This window comes from Pan troglodytes, chromosome 10 (assembly GCF_028858775.2).
Source record: "Pan troglodytes isolate AG18354 chromosome 10, NHGRI_mPanTro3-v2.0_pri, whole genome shotgun sequence".
Classification (NCBI taxonomy): domain Eukaryota; kingdom Metazoa; phylum Chordata; class Mammalia; order Primates; family Hominidae; genus Pan; species Pan troglodytes.
This window is the reverse complement of record NC_072408.2, coordinates 116,634,650-116,655,535: the sequence shown is the minus strand read 5'-3', so window position 1 is coordinate 116,655,535 and position 20,886 is coordinate 116,634,650. Positions and strand designations below refer to the sequence as shown.

General features: G+C 51.9%; 2 protein-coding genes across 8 annotated transcripts in view; both read left to right on the top strand.

Moving 5' to 3' along the window:
• The window catches only part of GLTP (glycolipid transfer protein), a 40,776-nt gene extending 38,276 nt beyond the window's left edge, over nucleotides 1–2,500 (top strand). For both annotated transcript variants that reach the window (XR_008538198.1, XR_008538199.1), the window contains one exon: nucleotides 2,081–2,500. The gene's annotated coding sequence lies outside the window, so the exon portion shown is untranslated. The remainder of the gene's footprint in view (nucleotides 1–2,080) is intronic.
• Nucleotides 2,501–9,729: 7,229 nt separating this feature from the next.
• Nucleotides 9,730–20,886, top strand: part of TRPV4 (transient receptor potential cation channel subfamily V member 4) — a 50,432-nt gene continuing 39,275 nt past the window's right edge. For 5 of the 6 annotated variants that reach the window (XM_063786052.1, XM_016924153.4, XM_063786051.1 and 2 more), the window contains exon 1: nucleotides 10,748–10,836. The gene's annotated coding sequence lies outside the window, so the exon portion shown is untranslated. Of the gene's footprint in view, nucleotides 9,825–10,747; nucleotides 10,837–20,886 lie in introns of those variants that run through there. The other variant, XM_016924152.3, reaches the window with a different exon arrangement.

Here is a 20,886-nt window from a genome sequence, read left to right as displayed (position 1 = left end):
GTTTCATCAGGTTGGCCAGGCTGGTCTCGAACTCCTGACCTCAAGTGGTCTGCCCACCCCAGCCCCCCAAAGTGCTGGGGTTATAAGTGGGAGCCACCGCACCCGGCTTGTATATTTCAAAGTAGCTAGCAGGGAGGACTTGAAATGTTACCTACTCACAGAAATGATAAATACGAGAGATGGATACCCCAAATACCCTGACCTGATCATAACACATTCTGTACACGTAACACTCACTTGTACCTCATAAATATGTAAAATATTTCCTGTCAATAAAAAAATAAGTAAAAACAATGTACACTACTCTGGTAACAGGAACACTAAAATCTCAGACTTCGCTGCTATACAATTCATCCATGTAACCAAAAACCACTTGTTCCCCAAAAGCTATTGAAAAAAAAATATATATATATATAAATTTAAAAATAAATAAATAAAAATAAAACAAAATTGGGATTAGATAGTTCAAAGTTCCTGCCCAGCTCTGACAATCTACAATGGATACCTTTTTTTTTTTTGAGACGGAGTTTCTCCCTTGTTGCCCAGGCTGGAGAAGTGCAATGGCATGATCTTGGCTCACCGCAACCTCTGCCTCCCAGGTTCAAGCGATTCTCCTGCCTCAGCCTCCCGAGTAGCTGGGATTACAGGAGTGGGCCACCACGCCCAGCTAATTTTGTATTTTTAGTAGAGACAGGGTTTCTCCATGTTGGTCAGGCTGGTCTCCACCTCCCAACCTCAGGTGATCCACCTGCCTTGGCCTCCCAAAGTGCTGAGATTACAGGCATGAGCCACTGCACCCGGCCAATGGATACCTTTTACCACTGTATCCAGCTCCCGGTTTGTATTTATAAGTTCAGTAAAATCTACACTCTGCTTCTGACAAGGAATGGGGCCACAAATGCAAATACACTTAGCACAGCGCCTCCTGCCAGGGGGTGCTGGATAAAGGGCAGCTGTGAAGATGATGAACCCTTAATCAGTCCTTGATCTGACCCAGAGAAGATTGTTTGGAAGGGATAGTCATTCAACCCCTGTTTGCTGAGCACTTACTATGTTCAACGCTCTGAACTCGGCTAAGGGGATCTTGCAAGAAGACAGATAAGGTCTCTCTCTCTCTCTCTCTCTTTTTTTTTTTTTCCAGACAGAGTCTCGCTCTGTTGCCCAGGCTGGAGTACAGTGGCATGATCTCGGCTCACTGTAACTTCCGCCTCCCAGGTTAAAGCGAATCTCCTATCTCAGCCTCCCGAGTAGCTGGGATTACAGGCGCGTGCCAGCATGCCCAGCTAATTTTTGTATTTTTGGTAGAGATGGGGTTTCACCATATTGGTCAGGCTGGTCTTGAACTCCTGACCTCAGGTGATCCACCTGCCTCGTCCTCCCAAGGTGCTGGGATTACAGGCGTAAGCCACCGGGGGCGCCCGGCCGACAGATAAGGTCTCTATTCCCCAGGGGTACAACAAGGTCCAGTGCGCAATGAATCCAGAGAGGGAAATGAGCAGTGGAGGACAGCAAAAGGGGTCATGTGATGGAAATGACTACAGACCCCTGATTTAGATTGGAGTCCGGGTGGGCAGAGCTCTCTGAGGAGGTGACATTTCAGCTGGGATCTGAAGGGGCATAGCTAGTGCAAAGGCCCCGGGGCAGGAGAGAAAGCAACATGCACCAAGGACAGAGAGAGGCCAAGGTGGCCAGAGCCTGGAGAACAAGAGAGGGTGGCAGTGGGGGATGAAACCCACAGGTGCTGAGGCCAGCGTGAGTGTGGTTTTTGGTCTAAGAACAGGGGAAATCATCGCTCCTGTGAGTAGGGGGCGACAGAGCCAGTTTACAGGTTGCAAGCTGTTAGCCAGGATCTATTTCTAGGGGTCCCTTTGGGGGACTCGGAAGAGAGGCTGTCCCCTCCCCTGCCCCAATCCAACCTCTGCTCCTGCCTGGCTGGGTAAAGTGAGACTTCCTCACACAAAGTGTGCTTTACTTTGTTGGGGGCGCGGAGTAGGGAGGGTGTCCCCAGGCCTCTGAAAGTCATGATCCTCTCTCTAGAAGGTGCTCCCTCATCCCCTCACAATTTTACTCCCTGTTCTAGGACCTCCATGGACTCCCAGTTGCCCACCCAGGGACCCCAGCTTGGAAGTCCTGAATCAGCCTGCCTTCCCTGGGACCAAGGCCTAGACACTCCCATCCCTGCCTGTGCCATCGCCTTCAGATGGAGGCTATCTTTGAAGTGCCCGTGGCCAGCTGTGACTGGCCCTACCCACAGGCCACCACGCCCAGCTGCCCAGAGGAATGGAATCACAGCCAGTGGCTGGGCAGCTGAGAGTAGCTGTGCCCATGGCAACGGTCATCTGAGATGAGCTTCCTCCCCACCTGGCCTCAGGTTTCTGGCCCAGAGAGAATTCCAGAAGAGCCTCATTGAAGGTCCCTGGCAGGGTGGGGCCCTGGTGTCTGGGACAAAAGCTTGCTATTCTCGGGACCAGGGTGGACAGAGCACTGATTGTCTGCAGCCTTTTTGTGTCCAGTCTCTGTGGCTTCTTGGTAAATGGGGGGAGATGTGATTTCATGGGGAACCTGGGAGACCATCAGACCCTGTCTCCTCCCTGCTGTGTGACTGTGGGGAGGTTCCTTCACCTCTCTGGGCGTGCTTCCTCTTGTGCAGCTGGATGGAGCTCATGAAGGCAGAGCCCTACACAGTGCCTCTGGCACACAGCAAGCAGTGCATAAATGCATACTTGTTAGCCCTGGTGCTTCCCCTGCCCTTTCCTCCCTAGTTTCCTGTGTTTTTCCTTCTTTTCATCATGATTTGAGCCCCTGTGTGGCATTCACTGGGGAAAGTGCAAAGAAGGCAGACCAGAATGTCTCTCCATATCTCCCACCCCACGCCTATCCCTGATCTCATCCTAGGGGGTGTGAACAGGGACCCCCCTCGGTGGTGAGGGTCCTGAGGCACACAGGACAGTGGGAAGCGGTTGCTTAGTGGCTGAAAGGTGCAGTTGGAATTCAGAATATCCTGGATTTGAATCCTGATGGCACCATTGGCAGGTATCTATCTCCTCGGATAAACGGCTTTCACTGTGTGTGGAGCCTCAGTTTGTCGGTCTGCAAAAGGTAGGGGAGAAGACCCGCCCACGGGAGGGGTGGATGAGATGAAGATGATGGGGAGGAGGGAAGAGGGGCTGAGAGGCTGGTGCAGGAGGGGCTGAGAGGCTGGGATTTGCAGGGGTCCAACCCCACATCGTGGCCTTGGCTACATCCATACCTCAGAGACCCACTCCAGGCCCCCAGGGACCCCGACATTAACTCTTGGCCTAAACCAACCCCCAGCTGGGCTAAGGGGAGGGGGCGGGGTTGGGGAGGGGACATGGAATGAAGGAAGGGAGAGAGCAGGGGCAGGACAGCAGGGAGTGTGGGGAAGGAGAGGAAAGAAGTTTCTGCCTGGGGAGTGAGGAGGAGAGCTATGCTTGCTGTCTTTTGGACTCAGTAGTTCCCATTCGTAAAATGGGCACAATCAAATGGGGAAATTGATGCCCACTTCACAGGGTTGCTGGGAAGGGAGATGTGAAGGAACATACAGGAGAGCACTGGGTGAAGCTGGAAGCGCTTGGGTGGGAGGGCACATGAAGTTAGTCTTGGAGGAGGCGGGGCCCCATTGTGGGACTATTTATTGAACAGTTACTGTGTTCCCGTACTGCCCAGCCCTCACAAGCCCTATTGTGTTTAATCCCTACAACCTGAAGAGGCAGGGGAAGTTACTGCTCTCATTTTACAGATGAGAGAAGCAGGGCTCAGAGAGGCAAAGTCACCTGCCCTAGGTCACAGCTTAGAAGTATGATAGAGCCACACCCAATCGTTTTGATCCTAGAGATCATGTCTTCTTCTTCTTCCTCCTCCTCCTCTTCTTCTTCTTCTTTTTTTTTGGAGAAGTGGTTTCTCACTATGTTGCCCAGGCTGCTCTTGAACTCCTGGCCTCAAGCGTTTCTCTTGCCTCAGCCTCCCAAAGTGCTGGGATGACAGGCATGAGCCGCTGTACCTGGCTGTCTTCTTCTTTTTTTAAAAAGAAAATTTCACAACAGCTTTATTAAGATAGTCATATACCATACAATTCACCCACTTAAAGTGTACTCTTCAGTGGTTTTTATTTTATTTATTTATTTAATTTTTAAATTTTTTTGAGTCTTATTCTGTTGCCCAGGCTGGAGTGCAACGATGTGATCTTAGCTCGCTGCAACCTCTGCCTCCCAGGTTCAAGCAATTCTCCTGCCTCAGCCTCCTGAGTAGCTGGGATTACAGGCGCGCATTACCACGCCTGACTAATTTTTGTATTTTTAGTAGAGATGGGGTTTCACCATGTTGGCCAGGGTGGTCTGGAACTCCTGACCTCGTGATCCTCCCACCTTGGCCTCCCAAAGTGCTGGGATTACAGGCATGAGCCACTGTGCCTGGCCTTCAGTGGTTTTTAGTATAGTCATACATATGAGCAACCATCACCAGTCAATTTTAGAATATTTGCATCATCCTATTTGGTTGGGTGTGGTGGTATGCGCCTGCAGTCCCAGCTACTCAGGAGGTTGAGGTGAGAGAATGGTTTGAACCCAGAAGTTAGAGGGTGCAGTGAGCTGTGGTTGCACTGCTGCACTCCAGCCTGTGCGACAGGAAAAGAAAAAGAAAACCCATACCCTTTAGCTATTACCCTTGGCCCCCCAAATCCTCCCTTCCCCCCAGCCCCTGACGACCACTAAGCTCTTTTCTGTTTCTATAGATTTGCCTCTTCTGGCCATTTCATATAAATGGAATTATGTAATATGCGGCCTTTTGTGTCTGGCCACTCAGCATCCTGCTTCCAAGGTTCATCCATGTTGTTGCATGACTCAGTAACCATTCATTTTATTGCCAAATAGTATTCCATTGTGTGGATATACTGTGTTTGTTTATCCACTGAGAATTTGAGTCCTTTTCTTTTTTTGGCTATTATGAATAATGCTGCCATGAACATTCAAGTTTTTCTATGGACGTAAGTTCTCATTTCTCTTGGCTATGTTTCTGGGGTGGAATTGCTGGGTCATATGGGAACTCTAGATTTTTTTTTTTTTTTTTTTTTGAGACAGGATCTCACTCTGTTGCCCAGGCTGGAGTGCAGTGGCACAATCTCAGCTCACTGCAGCCTCCGCCTCCTGGGCTTAAGCAATTCTTGTGCCTCAACCTCCTGAGTAGTTGGGATTGCAGGTGCCCACCATCATGCCCGGCTAATTTTTGTATTTTTTTTTAAATTAGACATGGGGTTTCACCGTGTTGGCCAGGCTGGTCTCGAACTCCTAGCCTCAAGTGATCCTTCCGCCTTGACCTCCCAAAGTGTTGGGATTACAGGCGGGAGCCACCGTGCCTGGCAGTAACTCTAGATTTAATATTTGGAGGAACTGCCAGACCGTTTTGCATAGCAGCCACTCCATTACACATTCCCACCAGCAGTGTGCGAAGATTCCAGCTTCTCCACTTCCTCATCCACACTTATGGTCTGTCTTTTTGAGATCATATTCTTTTTTTCTTTTTTTCCTAGACAGGGTCTCACTTTGTTGCTCAGGCTGGAGTGTAGCTGCCTGATCACAGCTCACTGCAGCCTTGACCTCTGGGGCTCAAGTGATTCTCCTGCCTTAGCCTCCCCAAATGCTATGATTACAAGTGTGTGCCACCGCACCTGGCCAGGAAAATATTCCTGCTGGTCATGCTACACTGTAGAGTCTGCTGGGCTTGGGTTCAAATCTTACCAGTTGTGGGATGATCTCAGACAAGTGGTGTCTTTGTGTCATTATCTATAAAATGGTGGAAGAATTCCTCCTTTCCAGGCTGTCAAAAGATGAACTGAGTTAGTGGCAGGATCAGGACTGTGCCAACTGTAAAGTGAGGTGCACATGTCTTGTTTTTATAACTGGGTACCCTGGGTATAAAGTCCCTGAGATCCTGACCTGTCTGGCTCACCAATCTCTCCCCAGCATCTGGCACTGGACCTGGCATACAGTAAGCACTTGGTAAATGCAGACCCTTGGCTGCTGCCCAGGAACCTTTCTTAGGGGAGGTCGCTGAGTCCACCTGGGGCAGTCCAGGAGCTACGTGGAGACCAAGGCTGCGCCCCACATGTGGCTGCCACATGACTCACAGCCAATGCTGAGGGCCTTGAAAATCTTTCCTTCCCTAAGAGGAAACATTATTTCTGGCTAGGCACAGTGGCTCATGCCTGTAATCCCAATGTTTTGAGAGGCCAGGTTATGAGGATCACTTGAGCACGGGAGTTTGAGACCAGCTTGGGCAGCATAGCGAGACCTCACCTGTACAAAAAATAAAATTTAAAAAGCCAGGCTTGGTGACACGCATCTATAGTCCCAGCTATTCAGGAGGCTGAGGCAGGAGGATCGCTTGAACCTAGGAATTTGAGGCTGCAGTGAGCTATGATCAGGCAACTGCACTACAGCCTGGGCTACAGAGCAATACCCTGTCTCTCTCTAAAAATAAAAAAAAAAGATTAAAAATTAAACTTAAAAAGTATATTCATATTGTTGTGTGACCCTCGTTCATCTCCAGAACTCTTTGCATCTTGCAAAACTGAAACCCCATGCCCAACAAACAGCAACCTCCCATTCTCCTCTCCCCCAGCTCCATCAACCAGGACTTTTTTTTTTTTTTGAGATGGAGTCGCTCTCTGTTGCCCAGGCTGGAGTGCAGTGGCACGATCTCTGCTCACTGCAACCTCCCTCTCCCAGGTTCAAGCAATTCTGTCTCAGCCTCCCAAGTAGCTGGGATTACAGGTGCCCACCACCATGCCCAACTAATTTTTGTATTTTTAGTGGAGACGGGGTTTCATCATGTTGGCCAGGCTGGTCTCGAACTCCTGACCTCAGTTGATCTGCCCACTTCAGCCTCCCAAAGTGCTGGGATTACAGGCATGAGCCACTTCGCCTGACCCATCAACCAGTATTTTTAAAGCACCTACTAAGTGCCAGGTGCTAGACCTGTGGTCATGAACATGTTCCCTTGCTTCATGGACACTGGTACCCATTTTTAGGTGAGGAAACTGAGGCACAGAGAGAGGGAGGCTCTTGCCCACAGCTCCCACCACAGCTCCTTCTCCCATCAGCGGCAGGGCAGGATTTGAACCCCAGTGTCTGGTGCAGAGGCCAAGCTCCAGCTGCTTAGCCCAAGATGAGTCACTTCCCTGCATGGGGGCCTCAGTTGCCCCATCTGTGAAATGGGGATCAGGAAAGAGTTGGGTTAGTGATGCTGATGCTGAGTGCTCAGGCCCCTTCCCTCTGAGCTTAGAGAAGAGGAGGTCGCCATCCCTGGCCCCATCTCCTCCAGTTCCAGTCCCCAACATCAGCCTCCTTATGGCTGGAATCACCCTTGCCATTTTCTTTAAATTGAGACAGGCCTTTCTGCAGAAATGGGTCCCAGACTCACTCCTCCACCCTCAACCTGGCCCAGCCCCAGCCCCAGCCCTGAGGAACCCCAGCAGATAGCTGTCTGTCAGGGAGGTGTGAGGGGCCTTGTGTTTACCTTCCTCTCCACTGCCAGACATCTGCCTGTTTACTCCGGACCCTCAGAGGGTTCTCTTTCCCACCCCAACCCCCACCATGGAGGGAGCAGCTTTTGGAGAGGCCACACTCCTCTCCAAGCCTCAGTTTCCCATTTGCAAAATGGGTAGAGCAAACCCTACCTCACAGCCTGTTCTCCCTCTCACCCCCTACGCTTCTGTGCTCAGTGAGTTAATTATTAGGGTTTGTTTCTTTGTAAATGTTTCACACTGGAGGTGAACACATCACTCCTATTCAGGGGTACACACACACACACTCTCTCTCTCTCTCTCTCTTTCGCCTCCCCACCCAGCAATTCTAAAATTTCACTTTCCAGCTGTTGGACCTCAGGAGAGATGCTGCTATTTTCAAGCTGAGGAAGAAGGAGCTACCCCACAGTCCCTGAGTCAGCTCAATTTAGTGAAAACACTAATGATGAAAATGGCATGGCTCTGGGCCGGGCACGGCGGCTCACACCTGTAATCCCAGCACTTTGGGAGGCCAAAGTGGGTGGATCAACTGAGGTCAGGGGTTCGAGACCAGCCTGGCCAACATGGTGAAACCCTGTCTCTATTAAAGATACAAAAAATTAGCCTGGCGTGGTGGTGCACGCCTGTAATCCCAGCCCCCAGGAGGCTGAGGCAGGAGAATCGCTTGAACTCAGGAGGCAGAGGTTGCAGTGAGCTGAGATCACACCCCTGCACTCCAGCCTGGGTGACAGAGTAAGACTCTGTCTCAAAAAAAAAAAAAAAGGGCTCTGCACAGCCTGGATGCTCCCAGCATTTTCACTGCGACTGTGAGGTGAGGACTTTTGTATGCCGCACTCTACAGGGGGATGTAGAGGCACTGAGGCACAAAGGTGAAGGGACTTGCATAGGGCTGCTGGGTTAGAGAGTCACAGAGCCAAGCTGTGGGCCTGCTAGGCTTTCCAACCACCCTGGAGGAAGTGAGCTGCGCATCCTGTGGAGGTATTCAAGTGGACTCAGCGCTGGGTAGAGGGTATGGCTATGTGTTGGGGCCCACCTTTGTTATCTGATAAAAGAAAATACATGGGTAGGTGTGGTGGCTCATGCCTATAGTCTCAGTGCTTTGGGAGACTGAAGTGGGAGGATCACTTGAGGCCAGGAGTTGGAGACCGGCTGTCCTCCCCCACCCCCTCTTCTACAAAAAAATAAAAATTAGTGGGGTGTGGTGGCGCATGCCTGTACTCCCAGCTGCTCAGGAGGCTGAAGTGGGAGGATCTCTTGAGGCCAAGAGTTTGAGGCTGTAGTGAGCCGTGATCGTGCCACTGCACTTCAACCTGGGTGACAAAGGGAGAACATGTATCAAAAATAATAATAATAATAATAAAAAATAAGCAAAAACGCATTGAGCCAGGCACGGTGACTCACACCTCTAATCCCAGCACTTTGGGAGGCCAAGGTGGGTACATCGCTTGAGCCCTGGAGTTTGAGACCAGCCTAGGCAACATAGTGAGACCCTATCTCTGCAAAAAATTTAAATAAAATTAGCCAAGCGTGGTGGTAGGCGTCTGTGGTCCCAGTTACTAGGGAGGCTGTTACGGGAGGATTGCTTGAACGCTGGTGGTTGAGGCTGCAGTGATTCCTGATCACGCCACCGCACTCCAGCCTGGGCAACAGAGTGAGACCCTGTCTCAAAAACAACAGCAACAAAACATTGATGGCCTACTCCGAGGCAGGCTTCGCAGTAAGCACTGGGTGAAGACCAAGGAGAGCAGCTCACATTTATTTACCCCTGAACCATCTCTATGGGCCATACCCGAGGGTAGGGACCTCCTTCAACGCCTCGGAGGGAATTGTCTGCTGAATGAATGAATGAGCAAACACGTGGAGGACTGGGCCGGGACGCCCATGAACAGACTAGGACACAGTCCCAGGGCGGCCCGAAATCACGGAGCAAGATCGAATCGGAGCCGATTCCAACTAGAGCCCTCTCCAAAGACCGTCTGCTGCTCTATCCAGGGATCGCGACACCCATTTTCCAGGCGAGGAAACTGAGGCCCTGGCCCTGCACCTCCCCCGCAGGGGAGGCCCTCGCTGGGCGGGCGGGGTGCGAGCAGGGGCCGCCCCTTCTAGGGCCTGCGCTCGGCGGGGTCCGCGGGCCGGCGGGTGGGCGGGGAGCTGGCCGGGGGCGGCGCGCGGCTGGAACCTGAGCCGGCGGAGGAGGGACCCGCGGGCGGACGGGCGCCGGGCGGGCCGGCCGGGATTCAGGAAGCGCGGAGCTCCCGGCCGCCGGCGTCCAGCCGTCCCGGAGGTAAGTGGGGCCCGGGCCCGGGAGGGGCGGCTCAGCCGAGGTCCCCTCGCGCCCCTGGGGACATCTCCGTGGCCCGTCCGGCTCCAGGGGGTCCCGAGGCTCCAAAGTGCGGGCCAGGGGCGCGGGAGACGGAAGGCGCGAGGTTCCGCAGGCGCCAGCCTCTCAGCTAAGTGCCCTTGGGCCGGACACCGGCTCTTTGGGCCTCGGTTTTATCACCTGTGAAATGGGCACCAACGTGGGGCCTGGGGTAGCAGGTCTGCGGGGAGGGCGGTTCGGTTCCCTGAGACCCCAAGCCAGGGAACCAAAGGCCCGGAGCCTTGCAGCCCACCTTAGGAGACTTGGAAGAGGGATTTCGGGGGACCTAAGGTTTGCCCTTGGCCCCTGAGCATGTCGGAGGGAATTTGGAGTCTGGAGCTTCCAAAGTCTTCTTCTTGGTTACTGAGTCCCGGAGAGACGGCTGTTTCCTCCAAGAGGCATGAAAATCTTTAACCTCTAGTTCTGCCCTGGACTCTCAGGACGTCCCGGGGGCGGGTGGCTCCTGGGGGTGGGGGAGAGAGAGACTCCCACACTCCCCGCTTGCCTGGAAACACCAACCACAGACGCATTCATCGAGCCACCCACTGCTCCAGCCTGCCGCAGCTGTTCCCTCTGTCTGTCCTCTCTGTTTTGCAGATGGGGAAACTGAGGCTTAGGTCGGGGATCTGACAATTGGGATTTAAACCCAGGGGCTATCCAGCCCCAAAGCCCTTCCCACCACACCAGGTGGCCTGTCCTGGGGCCAGCTCTGCACACAGGGCCTGGTGCCCCCTGGGTGCTTGGGAAGTGGCAGGGCAGAGGTGGGCCCTGTGGCTGTTCTGGCTCAGCTTCTAAAACAAGAGCCTCTGCTGGGGGCAGAGGGACCGTGAACCCCTGAAATGTTAGGCAGATACCCTGTGGGAGCTTTGTTCTGGGATGCTAAGAACCGCTTGAGGATTTAAGCTTTGCCACTTTGGCTCCGGAGCAAGGGCAGAGGGTAAGTCGGGACTCCCCGGGCTCCTGAGGAGGGTGACGAGGTGGGCTTTTGGGGGAACACGGGTAGAAAGGTCAGGCCTGAGTTATCTGGGGGGCTAAGAGTGGGCCTGTGTGGGGCCCGGGGTGTGCTCTGCAGTCCCCTGCTGTGTGACCTTGGCCTGGTCCCTTAGCTGTCTGGGCCTTTGTGTTCTCTCCTCTGTAATACTGGGGTGCCTGAGGGCAAGCCCCCAGGGCTGTCATGAGGACCGATGACCTTCCAGGAACCTGGCACAGCCACTGTTGGCTGCCATCATCGTTTAACCAGTTGTTGTTGCCCCAAACATTTTCTTAACAAAGAGGGTAAAAAAAGTCAATTGGCCATTTCCACATTTCTCTAGTTCATTCTGTTTGAAGAATGATGGGAACCAGAAAGCCTGGACACCCACCTTGATTGGTGAATTGCAGGGGGAAGGGGTCCCAGACACAAATGGCAAATGGCAGTCATAGTTCAGGGCGGTTCACTTTGTAAGATCAAGGTGGGGCTGTTTTGAAATGGAGGTAACCAGGGAATGGTTGCCTGAACAAAAAGGGTGTGATGCCCCCAGGAGGGATGTTTCACATGAGCTCCTGTGAGGATGGCTGGGATTCCCCAGGTGAAACCCAGGTACCTTATATCTGGGGAAGGGGCTGTGGAGGTTCCTCCTGCCTTATCCGGTGCCAACTGGGCCTCTGCCACTTACTCCCTCCTCCAGCAAATGCTCTCTGCAAGCTCACCTGTGCCAGCTCTGGGCTGGGCACTGGAGCAGTGAGATGCTTCCAATCCCAGCTTCGCTGTAGCCTGAGGCGTGTGAAGGCAAGAAGGATTTTCCCTTGTGGCCCCCCGGGGAGGAGCTCCCACACCTGACTTGTGAGCATCTAGCAAGGTGTGCATGGATGGCCGACGCTTAGTAAATGTATGCTGTGGAATGGATGGGGTCAGGGGAGAATGCCGTAGGGTAGGAGGACTGGCCCAGGAAGGACCCACGAAGGCTTGGTCAAGGTAGTGTTTGAGCCGCACCTTAAAGAATAAACGCAGAAGTAGAGGAAAGAGTATTCAGGCAAAGAGAATGGCACTAGCAGAGATATGACTTTTACCTGTTACCAGGTGGCTACACCTGGGGTTTATAGAGCAGAGAAATAGTTCTGTTTGTCTGGAGTTTGTGACGTGACTGGAAAGGGTGAGGGATCAGACAGGCAGGAGCTAAATCAGACCCAGAGGCCCAGAAGTCCTGCCTGGGAGTGACACGGTTGTTTGTCTGTTCTAGAAAGGTCCCTCTGGCTGCAGAGTGGGAAAGATTGGAGGAGCTCAGACAGAGAGGCTGGCCCCAAGGCTGGGGAAGTCATCCAAGCTCTGAGTGGAGAGCGGCAGCTGGAAGGAGATGTAGGAGGGAAGGAAACACACAAGACTGAGCCTCATGTGCCTGGCACATAGTAGGTGCTCAGTCAGTATCTATGGCATGGTTGTCTGAACAAATACTTTTGAGATGGTCAAAGTCCTTTGAGTTCCTTCCTCTGTTCCTAGGGGGATGGGGTCCACATGAAGTGGGTGTCTCTACTCCATGCAGGCCCTTGACTCTGCTGTCTGCCTCAGTTTCCCCCATTTGACTTTGGGAAAGACACTCCAGTCCGTTCTCCAAATTATAGGGACCCAGGTAACAGCTCCTCTTGTTGTCACAGATAGGGTCTGGGGAGCCAAGATAACATTTATTTCGTGCCAGTGGGCCCTCTGGAATGCTCCACATCGCCCATTTGGAGCAGAATTCACCTGTTAAAGATTAATTCCGATCTCTTGAGATAAGTGGCTGCTGTTATGAACTCTGGGTACAAGGTTCTGTCTGGCTTTAGCCAACCCTGGGTTGCATTAACAACTATTATGATGGTGGCAAGCCTTTATTGAGCACTTACTGTGTGCCAAGCACTGAGTCAAGCACCCTCAGCACATTTGGATACAAAACTATTTTTGTCTCTATTTTTCAGAGGGCAGAATGAGGTCTAGAGGGTGAAATCTCTTGCCTGGGTTCTCTCAGCTGAGAAGGGGCAGAGCTGGGACCTGAATCCCATTTGTGTGATTGCAAATCCATCCCTTCACCTGTAAGGTGGCCCGTCCCCATTTGTCTGGACCCTCATTGGGGTGCCTGGGGTCATGGGGGAGCTACTCTGCAGTCCAGAGATAGGAACCTGAGTTGGCCGGGTGCAGTGGCCCACACCTGTAATCCCAACACTCTGGGAGGCCAAGGCGGGTGGATCGGTCGAGCCCGTGAGTTTGAGACCAGCCTGGGCAACATGGTGAAACTCCGTCTCTAGAAAAAATACAAAAATTAGCCGAACGTGGTAGCACGCACCTGTAGTGCCAGCTACTTGAGAGGCTGAGGTGGGAGGATCGCTTAAGCCCAGGAGTCAGAGGTTGCAGTGAACTGCGATTGTGCCACTGCACTCCAGAGCGAGAGATCCTGTCTCAAAACAAACAAAGAGCCTGAATTGCAGACAGGCCTGGGCTTAAACTGCATCTGCATGTTTAAGACAGGCCTGCTATTCCCTGCTGGAGGAGCTCAGGGAAGCCACCTGGCCTCTCTGGGCTTCCATTTCCTCCTGTGTCAAAGGGACTCTCATCCCACTTTGCAGGGATGACCCAAGGCACGTGGATGGGGCTCTGAAGCACAGCTCTTCTGCCTCAGCCCGTGTCAGCTCCCCTTGTCCCCAGGCCCATTCCAGGGCATGTTTTCTTCCAGCTTATCCCCCAGACATCCTCAGAGAGCCCCTCCATGCCAGGTGGGTGGGTGGAAGGTATTGGGGGCAAAGCTAGACTTGCATTTGGGCAAATAATGATATGTTTTCAGCAATGAAATATTTATGAGCATTGACTGAGTGCCAGGAGCTGTCAACTTTTTTTATTTTCCTGATTTAATGCTTAAAAACTAGGGCTGGAGCCCAGCTGCCCAGTTTCAAATCCCAGCTTCCAATAAGTTCCATTATTCCTTTGGCCTCAGTTTCCTCATCTGGACAATGGGGATAAGGTAATGCCTGCCTTGCTGGGAGGTTGTGGACAGTCTTCAGCACAACCTTGAGTGTTTAGTTTAAAACCAGCATCTATTGCCTGTTGTTCACTTTTTTTTTTATTTATTATTTTTAGAGACAGGGTCTCAGTCTGTTGCTCAGGCTGGAATGCAGTGGTGTGATCATAGCTCACAGCAGCCTCGAACTCCTGGGCTCAAGAGATCCTCCTACTTCAGCCTCCCAAGTAGTTGGGACACACCCAGCTTATTAAAAAAAAAGGTTTTTTTCAGACAGGGGTCTCACTATGTTGCCCAGGTTGGTCTGGAATTCCAGAGCTCAAGTAATCCTCCTGCCTTGGCCTCCCAAAGTGCTCAGATTACAGGTGTGAGGGCTGATGTTCATTTTGATGGTGTCACAGCTTCCCCACTGCCGGGGGTGGGCAGGGGCAGGAATGCTGAGCCCCATTTTACAGCTGAGGAAATCGAGACTCAGAGAGGAAGCAATTTACCCAGGGATGCCCAGCTGGCTCATGGCAGAGCTGGAGCTGGAAGCCAGATCTGAGTGACACTGGTGTCCTTGGGTCCACGAAAAGCCCAGTGGCCAGCTTAGCTTCTTGCGTGGAAAGCTACGCTAGGCTCACCCACCTTGGCGTCTGAGCCACGTTAGCTTACCTCCCAGCTCCGCCAGTTGCTGCTCTGTGACCTCAGGAAGTGGCTTAAGCTCTCTGTTCCTGGGCTTTGCTGAGGTCAGAGCTCTGCCAACTTGAGGAGGGATTTGGGTTATTCTGGCTGCTGCTCTTGTCTTGGCCTGGGCTCCTTCAACCTCGGGTGCCCTTGCAGCCCATGAGCTGGCACCCCAGTGGCCGGACAGGAATGAGGAAGGTACAGGGCCTCACTTTCAATGTGACTCTGACTTCCTTCCCACCCCTAGCCCCTTCCTGACCATTGGTTTCCCCTTTCTGCCCCGAGCCCTGGCCACTGCTGGCTGTGTGACCCCAAGGAGGTTACATCACTTCTCTGAGCATGTTTCCTCATCGGTGAGGGAGGATCACACGAGACCACACCAGGCGCACAGGAAGCCCTTGCCGGTCTCCAGATGAGGTCAGGGCATTGGAAAGGCCACAGAAGGAGGCGGGGGCTCAGGGGACAGACAGGCGGGCCATTGACCAAACAGGAATATCCTTCTATTTCTTTGGTTAGTGAGTAACAGCAGCCCCTCTTGTCCACCCACCCTGCCCCTTGCACAAAGAGCTCCTCAGTCTCACCAGGCGCCCGTTTTCCCCTGAGGGTGGAGTGGCCTGGGTTCCACCCGGTTGACCGAGCGGGCTGGCCACCTTCTGGGACCATTCCCTGTGTGTGTGTTTGTGTATGTGTGTATGTGTGTGTATATTGATGTGCGTGTGTATGTGTGTATGTGTGTCTGTGTGTGTATGTGTATGTGTGTATATGTATGTCTATATGTGTAATATGTGTATATGTGTATATATGTGTATATGTGTAATGTATGACTATATGTTTATGTGTATGTTTGTGTATATATGTGTGTATGTGTGTATATGTATGTCTATGTGTATGTGTGTGCATATGTGTATGTATATACATGTGTATGTGTGTATGTGAATGTCTATGTGTGCATGTGTGTGTGTGTGTATGTTTGTGTGTATATGTATGTATGTGTGTATATTGTGTGTATGTATGTGTATATGTGTGTAATGTGTATATGTATTTGTGTGTATTGTGTGTGTGTGTGTTTATGGAGGGTGGGTTCCATGGGCTTTGGGCTAAGACCCCAGCAGGTGAGGGTGGGACAGGGGGCATGGGGTTGACTGACCCATGGGTCTGGCTCACTCCTGTCCCTGCTTGGCACACAGGAGGGGCTCAGGAATACCTGTAGATAGAGTGAAGGGATGAATGAAGGAAGGAATGAGTGACTGGACAAGCCAGCCAGGCAGGGCATCAGAAGGAAGCACCTGCTCAGATACAGGCTCTGGCTCTGAGACCAAGTGTGCTTGAGTGAGTGTCCTGGTCTTGTTGAGCCTCAATTTCTTCATCTATAAAATGGGCTCACGATAGTTGTCCTCATGAGAGGTGTTGGTCTTATAGGCCAGAAAACCCCACACATAGCAGGTGCTCCGTAAGCTGTCTGTTAAAAAATGGATGGGAGGAAGCTAATTAGTTAGCTGGGCAGAGGTTCGCTTTGGAGACCTCTCTGCCCTGGAGAGAATGACTAAGCCCGTCTTTCACTCCTTTCCTCTGTTCATTCATTCATTCATTCATTCATGCATTCATTCATCCAGCAAATACATCTTGAGCAGCTGCTATGTGCCAGGACCTGTTCCAGGCATCTGGGCCTCAGCAGTTACCAGAAGGGAGTCCCTCCACCCTAGAGCTTTTGTCCGAGTGACATCATTCCACACGCAGTGCTTTGAGGCCACTTTGTGAGACTCTGATACCCACAATGACAAGTAATCCAGCAGTGGTAACTGTGATGAGCTCCCTTTTACAGGTGAGGAAACTGAAGCTCGGAGAGGTCAAGTGATCCGTCTGGGGCCACGCAGTTACTAAATGGCAAAGTCAAGATTCAGACTCCAAGCCTGTCACCACTGTGCCATCCTGTCCTGCTGAGTTCCAAGGGATATGGCGTTGAGAAGGGGGGTCCTAGGGAGAGGGCATGGTAGCCCCCAAAGGGATGAATGAACTCAAATGGATTTAAAAGCAGATGGTTGGAAGTCTAGCCACATTCACTTCCTGTAGCGTTGTGGACTCAGTTAAATCTCATTCTTTCTGATCCTCAGTTTGTTCATCTGTGAAATGATAACAATAACACCGACCTCAAATGAGAGAGAAATGTGAAAGTGCTTAGCATATGATAGGTATTGGATAAATGTCAGCCCTTACCTCCTTTCTTCCGGGACTGACTTCATACATCTGGGAATGGAGACAATAATATTTAATCTCTATAGTTATTATTTGGATTAAAATAGATAGAAGGGGCCATCCATGGTGGTTCACGCCTGTAATCACAACACTTTGGGAGGCCAAGGTGGGTGGATCATGTGAGCCCAGGCATTGGAGACTAGCCTGGGCAGTAGAGTGAGACTCCATCTCTACAAAAAATAAATTTTAAAAGTAGGAATGGTGGTACATGCCTGTGGTCCCAGCTTCTGGGGAGGCTGAGGTGGGAGGATTGCTTGAGCCTGGGAGGTCGAGGCTGCAGTGAGCTATGATTGTGCCACTGCACTCCAGCCTGGGTGACAAAGCCATACCCTGTCTCAAAACAAAAAACAACCAAATGGGAGGTGCTGTGTGAAGTGTGCCATGGAGGGTAGGCATTACTGATGGTACATTGCAGGCATTAGCCTCAGTCATAATTCCAAGCAGTTAACCCCTGAGGCAGCAGCTTACTGTTGGCACAGACTGGTGTTGAGGTGGGCTGGGACAGAGGAAGGATCTCAAACTGGTTTTCTGCTGCCTCGGGCTCCCTTCCCCGACTCCTGCCCCATCCACTCATAACGGGCGCCTGCCCTCTTCCCCCTCCTCTGATTTGGCAAACTCGGGACTTTTGCTCCTAGAAGTGGGGTAGAGGAACATATGCATGGACGAGTGTCCTGTCCCTTCTGGTCCTTAGTCTCCCAGCTGGGAGGCAGCACTTGTCCTGACAGCCTTCTAAAGGTGACAGAAGATGGAAATGAGGTGGCGAGGAAACCCTTCCCAAAGGTGAGGTCTCTGCAGTCACGAGCCCTGGTTTTGGAGCCGGGAAGTCTGGGTTCCAGTGCCTGCCCAGTTCTGACCTCCCTGGACCTCAATGTCATCATCCCCCACCTCCCACTGCAAACTGAGGGAATGTTAGCAAGAATGGCAAGGCAGCCATTGAACATCCTTATCTGTAAAATGGGGGTAATAATTGCTACGACCTGGGTGGGGTTAAGCTGTATTTGCTCCATAGTTATTTGGTATACAGTACATTCATGCTTTAAACTAAAAAATAAGTTCAAGTTCATTGAACACTTGGTGTTTGTTGGGCACTGCACTGAAGGCTTGAATTATCACATTTAATCCTCACAATAGCTCTTTGGGGTAGGAGCTGTTATTTTATTTTTTAATATTTTTAAAAATAAATAAATTTATTTATTTTTTGTAGAGATGGGATCTCACCATTTTGCCCAGGCTGGTCTTGAACTCCTGGGCTCAAGCGATCCTCCCACCTTGGCCTCCCAAAGTGTTGGGATTACAGGTGTGAGCCACTGCACCCAGCCTTATTTTTTAGTTTAAAGCATGAATGTGCTATACACCAAATAACTATGGAGCAAATACGGCTTAACCCCACCCAGGTCGTAGTAATTATTACTCCCATTTTACAGATAAGGAAACCAAGGCCCAGAGATGAGATGTGACTTGTGCAAGACCATACGGCCAGTGAGTGGCAGATGAGATGTAAAGCATTGATTAGGCAACGTTCTGAGACTATAGAATCCTCTCTGGAGTTCTCCGTGGCTGTGACCATCCTCTAGGAGAGGGGCTAGGCCAGAGAGAAGGCGGGCCTAAGGTTTTGTTTTGTTTTGTTTTGTTGAGATGGAGTCTCGCTCTTGTCGCCCCCGCTGGAGTGCAGTGGTGCTATCTCTGCTCACTGCAATCTCTGCCTCCTGGGTTCAAGCGATTCTCATGCCTCAGCCTCCCGAGTAGCTGGGATTACAGGCGCATGCCACCACACCCGGCTAATTTTTGTATTTTTGGTAGAGATGGGGTTTCACCATGTTGGCCAGTCTGGTCTTGAACTTCTGACCTCAAGTGATCCGCCCACCTCGGTCTCCCAAAGTGCTGGGATTACAGGCGTGAGCCACTGCACCCGGCCGGACTAAGAATTTGATGCCTCCCTCCTCCCGGGCTGGAGCTGAGTAGCATGTTCTTAAGCAGGGCTTGCTGAGAGGGTGGAATCCTGGGGCTATGCTCTGATGGGAAGGAAGCGAGATAAGGGAAGAAGGACCTGGAGCCTCCTGGGGTAGTGACTTTGTATCCTTGAGCTCCTACTACGTGCCAGACCTTGTTTGAAACCCTCTATGTGGCTGGGCACGGTGGCCGACGCCTGTAATCCCAGCATTTTGAGAGGCCGAGGCGGTCGGATCACCTGAGGTCAGGAGTTCGAGACCAGCCTGGCCAACATAGTGAAACCCCGTCTCTACTAAAAATACAAAAATTAGCTGGCGCAGCGGTGGGCACCTGTAATCCCAGCTACTTGGGAGGCTGAGGCAGGAGGATTGCTTGAACCTGGGAGACGGAGGTTGCAGTGAGCCAAGATTGTGCCACTTATACTCTAGCCTGGGTGACAGAGCAAGATCCTGTCTCTCTCTGTCACACACACATGCGCGCACACACACACACAAAAGAAAGAAAAAAAAGAAACCCTTTATGTGTGCTTAATCTCCATGACATTCCCATGTTGCAACAAGGAAACTGAGGTTCTGGGAGGGAAGTGACCTGCCTGAGGTCACTAAGCCTGGAAGGGTCATTTAGATGTAATTCACATACTCATAACTCAGTCTTTTAAAACGTACAATTCAGTTGGTTTCTTAGTGTATTCAGAGTTGTACAGACATCAGCACTATCTCATTCCAGAACATTTTCATCACCCCAAAAAAGGACTCTGTACCCATTAGCAGTCACCACTCCCCACTCCCAGCCCCTGGCAACAACTAATCTGCTTTCTGTCTCTATGGATTTGCCTGTTCTGGGCATTTCATATAAATGGAATCCTGCAATATGTGGCCTTTTGTGTCTACAAGGTGCATGCTCTTAACCATTAAGCCACACCGCTTCTTGGTGGCTCCTACCCAGGGGCCGGGACCCTTGGAAATGACTTGGTCCCTGTGAAAGCTCAGAGGGGCATCTGTGTGTGCTGTCAGCCGGCCTCCCTCCAGCCAAGGGCTTGCAGAATGACCAAATGACTGCTGTGGCCACGCTGGCCTTGCCCTCCGTGGGGCGTGGTGAGTCACCCCAGACCTGCCCTGCCTGGGTGGTGTGAGTGCACGGGGTGGGGGCCCAGCAGGACATTGGGGCTCTGTCTGTCCTGGACAGGCGGCCACTGTGCAGCAAACAGGAAGCGGGCTGGGCCGAGACCTGCTAGGTAAATACAGGCTGGCCAGGGAAGGTGCTGGGCATGGCATGATGCCCCCCTACTGCTGCCGCCTGCCAAGTGCCTGGGAGCCGTGGGGTAGCCTGGCAGGCAGTAGGTTTCGCCTGGCCAAGGAGTTGAGCTCCCAGCCGGCTGTTCCCAGCAGCCACCACTTCGAGATGGCTGCCAGAGTCTACCTCCAAGGCTCTGGATCTGGCCGCTCTGCCTTCTCTAGGAGTCATTGCCTTCCTTCGTCCTCAGTCCTTTTGTTCATCTGTTCCCCTAATGATACTAATAAATAGTACACTGATACTGATGATTCCAACAGCAGCCATGCTTGACTGAATGCATGCTCTGTACCAGGCACTGGGCTCAGTGTTTTGCATGCTTTATCTCATTTAACCCTCATGACAGTTCCCTTGGGGTAGGTGCTAGGATCATTGCCATTTTTCAGGTGAGGAAACCGAGGCATGGGCAGGCCAGGTGACTTGCCCAGAGCTGGTGAACTGGTGGTTCATCAGGGACTGCGACCCATCCCCCACTCCATTCTTTCTCCAGCTTCTCCCTCCCAGAGTTCCCTTGTCTTTGTAAAGTGTCCATCAAAGGCGCAGGTCCCGGGGATGCATGGGTTCTAATCCTGCCTCCCCCTTTCTGGAGCAAGGCAATGCCAGACAAATGACTTCGCCTCTCTGAGCCTCAGTTTTCTTACCTGGAAGGTGGGGAGGGGGTGGACAGGTCTGGGATTTTCTCTCTAGTAACAGCAAAGCTCAGAGTCCTTGTCTTCCTAGTACCTTCCTATCCACATGTCCCCGGCAAGACTGATTTGGAATGGCAGGCACTCACAGTTGTGTTTATTTCAGGGTACCACAGGAAGTGGGGGCCCCCAAATTGGCTAAGGAGCCCCAGGGTGGAGGGAGGTAGAAGCACACTG